Source organism: Trachurus trachurus (genome assembly GCF_905171665.1).
Source record: "Trachurus trachurus genome assembly, chromosome: 5".
In the NCBI taxonomy this organism is placed as follows: Eukaryota; Metazoa; Chordata; class Actinopteri; order Carangiformes; family Carangidae; genus Trachurus; species Trachurus trachurus.
The window spans coordinates 5,473,679-5,486,579 of record NC_139896.1 but is presented as its reverse complement, the minus strand read 5'-3'; the positions used below and the strand labels follow the sequence as shown (position 1 = coordinate 5,486,579).

At 44.4% G+C, this 12,901-nt stretch overlaps 1 protein-coding gene across 1 annotated transcript in view; it reads left to right on the top strand.

Annotated features, from left to right (window-relative positions):
- The first annotated feature begins 288 nt into the window (after positions 1–288).
- Positions 289–12,901, top strand: part of sec61a1a (SEC61 translocon subunit alpha 1a) — a 238,890-nt gene continuing 226,277 nt past the window's right edge. The window contains exon 1 of the mRNA XM_083971847.1: positions 289–292. The gene's annotated coding sequence lies outside the window, so the exon portion shown is untranslated. The remainder of the gene's footprint in view (positions 293–12,901) is intronic.

Here is a 12,901-nt window from a genome sequence, read left to right as displayed (position 1 = left end):
GCAATCTGACCTGAAGATGTCGGCAGGATAAACTGATCTAACTGACTGTACTGTGCCAATAATTGTTCTTCCTGGCAAAGTAATGTCACAGCTAGCTGAATTCTGCACACTGACCACAATTTTTGGGGTCATTCCTGCCTTTACTGATATCAAGGTGTCGTAAAATTCAAGTCCTTCAGGCCACTGTGGGTTCACTTGAGGCTCAAAAATCAAAAAGTTGTCTTCCTTAAAAGGTGGAGCCTGGACCCTACACTCAATCTGGACAGAGCTGCATTTAGGCACACTGACTCTCTCATTTACTGTCCTCACAGTGTATTCACGTGGCTGCCCTGCACTCACTGCACTAATAAAGGCTTTTGCTTTATTCTTCCTGAGTTGAGGGAAAGCTATCATTACTGTCTTCAAAAGTTTTTCTTTGTCTCTGTGTCTTGACCGATCCAGTACTTTGTTTATTACTAGGTGTTCAATGACATTAAACCCAATGATGGGACAAGGCTGTTGACTGCCTTTTAACACTAGCATGGGTATAAACAACTCTTCATCATTAGCAGTGAGTTTAAAGCTCACTTCAAGCCAACCAATGTATGGCATTCCTGTTCCATTAGCTGCTTCTATTTGCAAGGGGTTAGTTGTGTCAATTATCTCAGCAACATTTCTTAACTGTACATCAGGCAAGTAACTCTCTTTCCAGATCTCATCTATAGCACAAATTTGTGAGCCTGTGTCCCAAAGTGCCTGAAATTGCTGCTGATGCAGGAAACACCTGATTGTACACTTGTTTCCTACCAACTCCCTCACAGTGGATGTTTTAACTTGGTCACTAACTCTTCTGAGCTTGGACTCCCCACATGACTGATTTTCCTGTTCCCTAATAGCTGCACATGTATGTGGCTTACAGTAACGTTTATGTGCACAATAGTGGGACCTTTCTGAATTGCAAGTTGCTCCTTGTCCCATGGAAGCAACTCTCATTAGTTTAAAGAGCTCTCCCTCTCTGGTCTTGGCAGTCTTGGCATTTTACATCCAGCACGGAAATGTTCACTACTTCCACACCTAAAGCAATGCTGGCAGTATTCTTCTCCTGCTTGTGTGCAAGCAAAACACCTGGGGCGTGGACGTGGTGCTGGGTAAGATCGCTGGGGTGCAAACCTTTGCTGGAACTGCGCCGTTTCCCTCACATGTGCAGGTCCCTGTGTTGGTCGGTACTCTTGTGCTGCTGTTGACGGTTGCTGGTGGTAGAACTGCATGTAGTTTTGTGCAGGGTTCCAGGACGATGACTGGGGGGGTGCAGGTGCAGACTGTTGGATAGTTTCTTTGATGTGGGAAACCTCAGCTCTCAGATCTTTCAGCAACACCATGTCAGAGCGCAGTTCTTTAATTTCTGAGAGGAGATCAGGGGAAACAGTGGCTGAACTGTGCTGGGGGATGTTTTTCTTTTCAGCTCGGGGTTCACTTGACTGGACAGTGTTCACATGAGTTCCTCGTGGTGGGGCTGAATGTTTCTTTTTGTCCTGTCTCTCCTTTTCATTAGCACATGCAGTGTTCACCTTTTCCAGTAGTAGCTCGTCTGACGTATTTGTCTGCAGGAGATAAGGCTGGAGATCACTTTTAACATTGTCATTTTGCAGGCCAGTCAAAACAGTATGCATGAAGAGACTCTGGACTAGTGCTGGGTCATACTTGAGACTTGATTCAACCTCTTGCGAAGCAAACAGAATTTTCTGTCTCAGGTCCATTGCTCTGATCAGGAAATTTTGGGGTGTCTCTTTATTACTCTGGACTTCAGAAGTGAGTTGCTTGTACAGTTCTGTAGCATTTCTCTCCTGGTAATGAGACCTCAAAATTCTACGAAGGGCAGGCAATGTCAGGTTTTCTTTCCCTTCAAGGTAACTCCTTAACTGCAGACCTGGTGTGATGGCACGGATTACTGCATCTGTTATTTCTGACTCTGGGTATCCTTTGCTGAGCCCATTTTCAATCTGCCTGGCCAAGCTGGAGAAAGTGAGTCTGTCTTTTTGTCCAGGCTCCCCTATTAGGCCTGATATCTTAAAGTCTTTGCGCCACAGAGAGCCATTTGGTGATGCTGGAGCCATGGCCTGTACTGGGACGTTTGAATGCAGAGGAGGGGTCAGGCTATTCACCATCAGGTCATGCATTGCTCTCTCTTTTTCTCGCAGTGACAGTCTTAGTGCCTCTACTTCCCTCTGGAGGCTCTCCTGTTCTTCACTCTGATTCAGAGCATCACCTGCACTCTGCTCTTTGGTCATTTGTATTTTGTTAATAATGTCCTGGGCAATAAGAAGGTCAGACATGCCCTCATCTTCCAGATCAGCCAATTCGTCCCGTTCTAGGTATTTTGTAATATGTGAAATTAACTGGCTACGTGTTTTACCAGCTACACATTCATTTCTTAGTCCTGAGATCTTCAGTGCATTGCACACTTTAATCAGTTGTTCAACAGTCAGCCTATACAGTGTTCCTTTAATTTCCAGCTGCAGGTTCTCTAACTCAGATTCCATCTTCATCAGATGAGTTGGCAAAAGCAGTGAAAAGGGGGATTTATCTGGCTTAATTGGTCCTCGCTGCTCCCTAGTGGTGTCTTTTGCTCACGTCAGGATGCACGTCACCAACGCCGCCGGTAAACCGCCTCCGTTGCTTTCCTCGGGTTCCGTTCTGATGCGTCAGGATACACGTCACCAACGCCGCCGATAACCGCTGCCGTTGCCGTCGTCCTGTTCCGTTCTGATGCGTCAGGTACGTCACCAACGCCGCCGATAACCGCCGCCGTTGCCTCCGTCAGGTTCCGTTCTGTTGCCTGGGTAGTTTGGGGGATGATAGACGAGAGGCTCTCCTACGGGTTTCGGACGCTCCTCAAGCCTTCTCATCCCAGCGGTGCCTCCAAAATGTTACGCCTCTGTAGGGCGGAGAGATACACAGTGACAACTTTTGTGTTCATGTCGCTACTGTAACTGCTCCATGTCAACATTTATTTCACACATATAATATAATCACAGAACAACACAACGACTACAGTACTAACGAAAACAGTTACAACGGCTACTCTACATATAACGTTCATCACGACGACAACAACGAAACATTAAACATTAATTAATTACACTAACGGCAAAAACTACGGTTAAAAATGGTAAAACTAACACTCACACACATTTAACAAGCAACAGCACCCAAGATAAACAACAATATTTACTATTTCTAACTTATTTCTTTACCTGTAGGGCGGAGAGATACACAGTGACAACTTTTGTGTTCATGTCGCTACTGTAACTGCTCCATAGCAACAGAAGCCCATGACAACAGCCCACTGCCTCGCGCCCCACAACTCTTAACATTCTAAAATGATAACAGTTAGTTAATAAGTAAAAATGAAACAAAATAAGAAAAAATAATACTAATACACTATATACAACATGTTTGAAATGCATTTTTACGGCCTCCTACACACACACCTTTTCTCCTTTGTCTCCTTGAGGTCCAACATCTCCCTGAAACAGCAGAGCATGTGATTGAGTTAGTGCAGCTAACAGCTGCTGTAGGAACTACACACTGCTGCAGCCCACAGCCTGTTCAATGACCACGTGCATTAATAAAAACAACTGGTACTTTTCACCTTATTTCCCTGAGCACCAGGACTTCCTGTGGGACCCTGAACAACACACAGAGACACAAATGCTCTATTATATATAACTGCACAACAATACAACAACCATGGATGTTTCTACATCTATGGAAGTTTTTCCTCTGTCAGACAATACAACCGAAATCACAGTGAAGTCTGAATTCATTTAAAGTCTGATGGAGTGATGGATAAACACTGATATTTACTGTTGGACCTTTCTCTCCATTCAAACCAGTAGGACCCTGCTCTCCCTGCAACATGAGACACAACAAGACACACAAACATGACAGTGTTAGTTTCCTCCAGAGACAGGTCCATGTTACATCACATCTTCACTGATACAGCTGTGGAACCACTGTCTTACTCTGGGACCTGGTTCTCCTCTCTGTCCGTCTTTACCAGGGACACCAACACCATCTTCACCCTGGCAACAGAAATCATACATACAGTATCCAATAACAACTGATGAGGTAGACAGAATATATTTGTTGGCTTAGAGAGTCACCTTATCTCCTTTGACCCAAGAGGAACCAGGAGAGCCCTAGAAAACAAGATACTGATCATATAAAATCATAAATTATATCCCTTCATATTCCTCTCTATCAGACACAATGCTTGTTTAAGAACCTGGTTTAAAAGTGCATTAATATATGAATAAGTGGATTGTAATGGCTCTTCACTGGAGGGGTTGTATTTACCTCTTTTAGCATCAAAAGTCAACACAACATATAATTTGCCCAGTGAACATCAAATCTTGAACATCAGCTCATAATCAAAACACAGGAACGTACTGTACCGGAAAAACAGAAACTATTCACAAGTCCAGCACGATCAAAACCATGACTTAAACTTACTGCTTCTCCAGGAGGACCACGTAAACCAGAAGGACCAGGAGGTCCAACATTTCCTGCAGGACCTGCAGAGCCTTGGAGACCCTGAAAATGAAACTCACTTGTTCAGATTTACATCACATAGATCAATGCCCGTTTCACACCGAACGCGGTTTACGCTTTGCCCACCGCAGGGTACGGCGCAGACTGGCGCAGGCATGCATGCGCATTGGCGCGAGTTGTAATGCGACCGAACAAACAAGATGGGATTTGGGAGAGAATGTTCAGCAGGAGCTACAGGATGACCTCTTCCAGGTGTAGCCTACTTCAGGTTAGGCAGGGAGCAGTTTGACAGCCTGTTGGGGAGCGTTGGTCTAACTGCGTTGGACAACTAACTTCAGGCAGCCCATCACTGCAACAGAACGCCTGGCCAATTGTTTTCATTCTGCAAACGGCCGATTGATTTCTGACTCTCCTATTGGACGCACTGAGATGTCATCAGAGATTAAAACATTTTCAATTGGGGCGCAGTGCACAACGGCAGCTGGCACCCACCTCGCGGGCCACTCAGCTTGGCACAGGGCGGTGTGCTCTTGCGTCGAGGTAGCACATACACAATGAATGGGTTTGCCGCTGGCCACCTGCGCTTTGGGCATTTTGTGTAAAATGGGCTTAAGAGAACACAGCAGTGAGTGATTAGCAGCTCCACTGACCTTCTCCCCCTGTGGTCCTCCAGGTCCTGCAGGTCCAGGTTCTCCTCTCAGACCAGTCTGCCCAGTGTCACCAGTCTTCCCCTGTAGCCCTGTAGGACCATCTGAACCAGGAAGACCTGGACCCCCCTGAAATGAAAGCACAGTTAGACTATGGTCAGTTCCTCAGACAAACATTTAACAGATAACTGAAACATTCAGATCACAAGCAGCAGCTCTAAAACTGTCACACCTGTCCAAACAGGAACAAACTCATTTACCTGTGCCCCTGGAGGTCCACCTGGACCCTTCTCTCCTCTCTCCCCCTGCACTCCTATTGGCCCTCTGACACCCTGCAACACAAACCAGACAACATGACACAACAACAAAATAAAACTACAACAAAGTATAATCAGTTTGACACATTTAAGTGGTCACTGACCATTTCTCCTTTGTCGCCTTGGACTCCTTGAGGTCCTTCAACCAGCACAGTGTCGCCCTGTGAGTGACAGTACAGCTGTAAACATCTGGATTCACACAAAAGCCGCTGAGACATCAACATACAATCATTCACCATGTTGCCTTTTCTTTAGGCTGTCTCCTGTAGTATCACAGCTCATTAACATTGTGTGTATTCATATATTCCTGCTGCTCAACACAGTAACTCTCCTGACAGAGCTCATTCAAAACAGCTACTGCAACAAAACACCTCTCATTTTCCTCCTCCTCCATTTTTGTGTCACTGTCGTCTTTCTAAACAAACACACAAACAACAGGCGGAGCTCCAAGTCGTTATTGTCAAAGGCGGTTTAGAAACTGAGACGCTCCATGATGAGTCAGTTTCCTGTATCTGTGTCACATGGGTTTCTCCATGACTCCGTATGATAATGCACACACCTTTTCTCCTCTGACTCCTTGAGGTCCAACATCTCCCTGAAACAGCAGAACATGTGATTGAGTTTGTGCAGCTAACAGCTGCTGTAGGAACAACACACTGCTGCAGCCCACAGCCTGTTCAATGACCACGTGCATTAAAGAACACAACTGGTAGTTTTCACCTTCTTTCCCTGAGCACCAGGACTTCCTGTGGGACCCTGAACAACACACATAAATGCTTCATTACACAATGGATACACAACAATACAACAAACATGGATGTTTCTACATATATGGACGTTCTCCTCTGTCAGACAATAAAACTGAAATCACAGTGATGTCTGAACTCATTTTAAGTCTGATGGAGTGATGGATAAACACTGATATTTACTGTTGGACCTTTCTCTCCATTCAAACCAGCAGGACCCTGCTCTCCCTGCAACATGACAGACACAACAAGACACACAAACATGACAGTGTTAGTTTCCTCCAGAGACAGCTCCATGTTACATCACATCTTCACCGATACAGCTGTGGAACCACTGTCTTACTCTGGGACCTGGTTCTCCTCTCTGTCCGTCTTTACCAGGGACACCAACACCATCTTCACCCTGGCAACAGAAATCATACATACAGTATCCAATAACAACTGATGAGGTAGACAGAATACATGTGTTGGCTTAGAGAGTCACCTTGTCTCCTTTGGCCCCAGAGGAACCAGGAGAGCCCTAGAAAACAAGATACTGATCAACAAATTATGGTTAAGTAAGCTTTATTGATCCCGCATAGGGGGTTTTACCATCAGGTCAAGAAATGTCATACAGCCAATAAACAGCACAGAGATCAGACAACATAAACACAACACCAGTAGCACAACAAACACAGTAAAAGCCAATGAAACATGATCTAAAAGTAGGACATAATTGAAAAGAGAAGGACATGATTAAATACCACAAAAGCCTGATAAAAATGAATAAATACAACTAAAGGCTATGCAGCAGTGCCAAGTCTGACCCTAACAATGCTTGTTAAAATATCTGACTGCTGCGAAATACTCCCTCAGTCGTTCAGTCTTTATATTCCTATTGATGGATGGAGAATGACCTGTTATCTGATGCCAACTGGAGAATTTGTTTATTCAGGTGTTTTAACTCTTTTCTCCGGAGCGGAAAAATACTCGAATGAGATCATGAATCAACAAGGGAAAAAAAAAAACGTGATCTGACGATTAGTCGACTATTGGCAAAATCTGACTGGACTCTGAATCAGAGTTCACTATGAAAATCCTTAGTCGAGGACACCCCTAGTTGTCAGATTAAACCTTGAACATCAGCACATAATCAAAACACAGGAAACTACCTGAGGACAAGTAACAACTATTCACAAGTCCAGCAGGATCAAAACCATAACTTAAACTCACTGCTTCTCCAGGAGGACCGCGAAAACCAGAAGGACCAGGAGGTCCAACATTTCCTGCAGGACCCACAGAGCCTTGGAGACCCTGAAAATGAAACTCACTAGATAAGATTTACATCACACAGATGAAGAGAACACAGCAGTGAGTGATCAGCAGCTCCACTGACCTTCTCCCCCTGTGGTCCTCCAGGTCCTGTAGGTCCAGGTTCACCTCTTGGACCAGTCTGCCCAGTATCACCAGTCTTCCCCTGTGGCCCTGTAGGACCATTTGAACCAGGAAGACCTGGAGCCCCCTGAAATGTAGGTAGTCTGTGGTCAGTGGCCTGTCTGCTCATTTGAATAGACACTTTATTTTTTGACCGTCTATTAGTTGTGTGAGTAACTGGTAAAGGTACTTTATTTGTCACATATACAGCTAGTACAGTGAAATTCTTTCTCTGCATTTAACCCATCCCTGAGGAGCAGTGGGCAGCCACAGTGCAGCGCCCGGGGACCAACTCCAGATTATGAGCCAGTGCCTTTGGTCAGTGGCACTGACTGGAGGATTAACCTAGCCGACATGTTTTTAGTGGTGGGGGAAACCGGAGCACCCGGAGGAAACCCACGCAGACACGGGGAGAACATGCAAACTCCACACAGAAAGGACCTGGGCGGCCGGGGATTCGAACCCAGGACCTTCTTGCTGTGAGGCAACAGTGCTAACCACTGTGCCACCCGGCCAGAAGCAATTAAAGAGGAACCCCGTGTAACCACTTGAAATGTCTGTGTTACAGCTAACCTCACGTTAGTTAGGACGTACCCCGCTCTCCCCTACTGAGATTTCTGATTCTTTCTCCCATACAATTATATGAAGTCTCCGTGAAACATCCAAAAGACACACACATGCTAATTGCATATTCCACACAAACAGTGGTTAGACAGTAACACACAGTTCTCTGTGTCGACTGTGACAGACTCCACCACACAAACACCTGAAGCATCAAAGTCTCCTCACTCGGCTCCATCCACGATCCCATCCACATGATCTGACACTCATTTCTTTTACCTTGAATTAGATTCTCAGAGTTTTGTTCTTTCTCCAACATCTTCAGTTTTTCACCTTTTTTTTCTCTCTGTGTGTCAAAGCGCCTCCTCCCACCTACACTTCAGTTTGCTGTCTCCTACTTTTCCTCCACACTTGTTTTCACTCCTTCAGACAGGAAGTCATTCTCTGTCTTGGATTAAATCAAACACAAACAACCACAAAACATATCGAGTGTCCTCTTCACCTGAGGCTCCTCCACAGATTCAGCAGGTTCTCACCTTTCCTGGAGGACCGCTGTCTCCCTGCTCCCCCTTCAGGCCTGGTTGGCCTGCAGGTCCAACAATACCCTGAGGAACACATCACATCATGACACTGAGAAGGACCTGAGACTCACTACACAACATTAACATCATCCACACACAAACACACCTGTTTTCCTGGTAATCCGTGTATTCCTTCTTTTCCAGGTACCCCATCTCTTCCAGGAACTCCAGGTTTACCTGATTCACCCTGAGGGACAGGAAGTACTTCAGTACTTAGTTCAGGAGTAATCCTACACTTCACAACCAGCAGCTGGAGCAGGACTGCATACTCACCACGTGGCCTGGCAGTCCAGGAGGACCCTGAGGACCCTGCAGAGACAAACACACACCGTGGTATCAATGAACAAAGTGGCAAACACAGTCTGTGGTTTACACTCCAATAGCTTTGTTCACATGGGCAATATTTCTTCATCAGATTAAAAATTTGAGGGATTGGAAAATCTGAATCCACTGTTTATATGGGCGCAAAATCAAATAATCTGATCATGAGGAGCGTAAACATGCACTAACACTGCAGAGACAAACCCACACCGTGGTATCAATGAACACAGTGACACTCAGAGGTTTACACTTAATTTACCAGCTTCCTATCCTGGCCAGGTTTTCCTGGTTTTCCCTGAAATAACAAATCACATATTTTTGTGGATTTTGTGCAGATTTTGCACAAAGTCATCAGAGTCTGAGTAAAACACTAAAGCAACAGTTGACATTTTGGCAAATACTTGTGTGTGTGTGTGCTCCAAATTTTTGTATGGGAGTCAATGGAGAGCAGGAACAGACTTGACCTCACTGAGAGGCTCGCAGTTTAAATTATGTAAGTCTCTCTGTTTTGTTGAGCACATTGTTAGAGAGAGGACAAGTTTGTCTACAACTGTGGAAAAAATCATGTGTGTAGAGTGTAATTTGTGGCTGTGAGCAGCATTGAAAGAGAAAAGTTTCAGACAGTTTCTGACAACTTCTCCCACTCTAAGTGATGATGTCATCCACTCTAGCGCGAACATTCTGTGCGATACACACCCATTATAATCTCATAATTTCTCCAAAAATGATCATGGTCATTGAACAGCGATTCATCAAAAACTATAAAATCTATCAAAATGTGGGAAACCAGATCAGTAGATGTGACTTTTGTCCACATTTTAAAGTTTAAATGGAGTCTCTAGGTGAAAGTATGCCAGAGCAGCAGATGTTGAAGTGTTGTAGTTCCTGAGCTTCAGGAGAGCTGGCTGGTTAAAGCTTCCATCACTTTCAATGTTTCCTCTGAACCAGCTGCTCAATGTGTCTTAATATTTAATGGACAGAAGTGTGTTGTTAAAATTTCTCATTTAAAAGCAAATAACTGTATTTCCTAAAATGTCAAACTACAAAGAACAAATTATGAATATTTGAGTTGATTGAAATGTTCTAAATGAGAGAGAGGCAGCTCACCGCCGAGCCATCACGTCCTTTTTCTCCTGTGTCTCCTTTATCACCTTGAGGTCCCACAGGTCCCTTCAGGACACATTATGAAACACATTACATGATGGATAATAATGTGAACACATTACATGATGTATAATAATGTGAACGTGTTATTTGTTATGACTTGTTTATGTAAATCTGACCTGTTTTCCTTCAGGTCCTGCTGCACCAGGCTCTCCTGCGCCCCCTGGAGGACCTCTGTCCCCAGACGCACCTGGTTCTCCCTGAAGTACAAACACAAACAGATGTCTTTTATCTCCATATTCTTTGTTATATTTCATGAATATTATATCACAAGGATGAGCACCAAGGATGAAGAGCAGTTTACCGTCTGACCCTTTAGTCCGGCCTCTCCTCTTGGACCAGTGTCTCCCTGACACAAACACACAAATCCTCAGTGGACAGTAGAGACGAGTGTCGACTTCATCAATACAACATGAGCACTTACATCTTTTCCTTGGTCACCTTTGTCCCCCTGAGACACACAGACATGATGTTAGCACAGTCACATCGAGCCCAGCAGGAGAATTTGTTCACGCTCTTCTCCGTCCTTCACCTTATCTCCACGTTTTCCACCCTTCCCCAGTTTCCCAGGAGCCCCCTGGGGCCCCGTTGGTCCTCGCTCCCCTTGTGGCCCTTTGGGTCCCTTGGCTCCCGGAGCGCCACGACCAACCTGGAGTTCACCAGTAGATGAAAAGACAATGATGGATGGTCAGACCAGACTGTAGTGAGGGATGCTGCAGCAGACAGACACAGATGAAGACAACACAAACATCACTGCAGCTCCATGTGGTGATGGTGCTGCTGATACAAACACAAAGGACGGATCAAATATTCACTCTTCTTCTGTTTCCCTAAATCTATCTTCATCTGATGCATGCAGAGCAACTGTTTGGTGTCTATGATCTTCTCCTCCGTCAATGCATATTCCTACAGGTCCATATCATTCCCATGAAGCAGGAAAAGCAGCGATGTGTGCGTTAAACTGTGCATTTAAAGGATAATTACCGTTTTTTACAATCTGGACCTTATTAGTGTGACTGCTGAAGCAGTCACACTATTGTTCTTCTGTTTGGCCATTTTCTTCCGCCTTTTTACGGTCTTCTTCTAGTCCTTCATACTTTGTGCTATTTCAACAATTCATATATCAAAACGTGCAGCTTTTTCAGGACAATATTGCTATTATTTTTCTCTTTTATACTATTTATACTTTTTCAAATATTTAACTTTTTAGATGTTGACAGTGTGCAGATCATTAACAGACAACAGTCTTCTTCACAACTCCACTGTAGTGTAGGGGTTAGGGTGGCTGCTTGCCAACCCTAAGATCACTGGTTCGAATCCAAGGGAAGAACTCTTGTTATGTTATGTTGAATTCTGCTCTCCTCCCCCGCCTTCAATTGGTTACAGGTGTTTGTTATCTCCTTGATTACTCATACCAGTTTGCAGCACATCATCACATTACAATGAATGACAACAGTCTTGAAAGCAGTGTGCTCTCTGTAGCCGAGTGGCAGAGTAAAGGTTTAGTGATCATATGGTCATGGGTTTGATTCCTGCCTTAGTCATTTCACATCATTGCTTGACTTTTGATTCCAATTATTCAGCTGTCATTGGACAGTCTTTGATTCCTCATAGTATAAAGCTCATTGTATCAAAGGTTTTCTTTACCCCTCACATACTGTCTCTGTCTGTAGCCTAGTGGTTAGCTTGCTGGTCTGGAGACCTGAAGGTTGCTGGTTCAAATCTTGCCTCAACAACAATTATAGTGAATTATTTTCCCAGTTGTCCTCTGTTGACTTCTGATAACTTGCTTCATGTTGAAACTGCTGCTCTCAGCCTGAAATTCACAGAAATTTTCATTCTAAGTCATTCAAGCTTGACTCTCAAGCTTTCTTGATGTTGACAGTGTGCAGATCATTAACAGACAACAGTCTCTGCAACTGTGTGTGCACTGTGGCCTAGAGGCAGAGTGAAAGTCTAATGACCATGAGGTTGTGGGTTCGATTCCGACCTTGGTCAAACATTTGTATGGTGATCACTGCTTGCACTATTTGCTAATTCTGCAACAGCGTTCAGTTGCTATCAGCAGTCACACCATTTCCATTCTTGGAAATGCTTTTTCTAGTTTCTAGCATAAAATACGATCATTTACGCACCCATAACTTTGGTGTCATTGCATGTAGTTCCGACGAAATTAGATCCATCTGAAAGCCGCATATATCCATATAATGTGAGTACACGGGGCAGCGCAATGCAGCCTCTATAACACATTATCCGCCGCGAAACTCGTTCATTTCACCAATATGTTGTTATGATATGCTAGTGCTATTCCCCTCTGAGTCTGGGGTTAGCTGTTATCAACATCCGGGGTCTGTAGGTTGACCTACTGACCTCTGACCTGGATGATCACATTAAATATTTTGGAGACGCTGGCAATTTTAAAACATCGGTCCGTTCTGCTTCTCTCAGAAAATCTTTGTATTGGAGTCAATGAGGAGCAGAGACAGACGTGGCCGCACTTAGAGGCTGATAATTCAAATTCTGTAAGTCTCTCTGATATTTTGAGCACATGGTGAGAAACAGAACAAGTTTGTCTTACACATTTTGAAAAAATCATGCGTGTAGAGTGTAAATTGTGG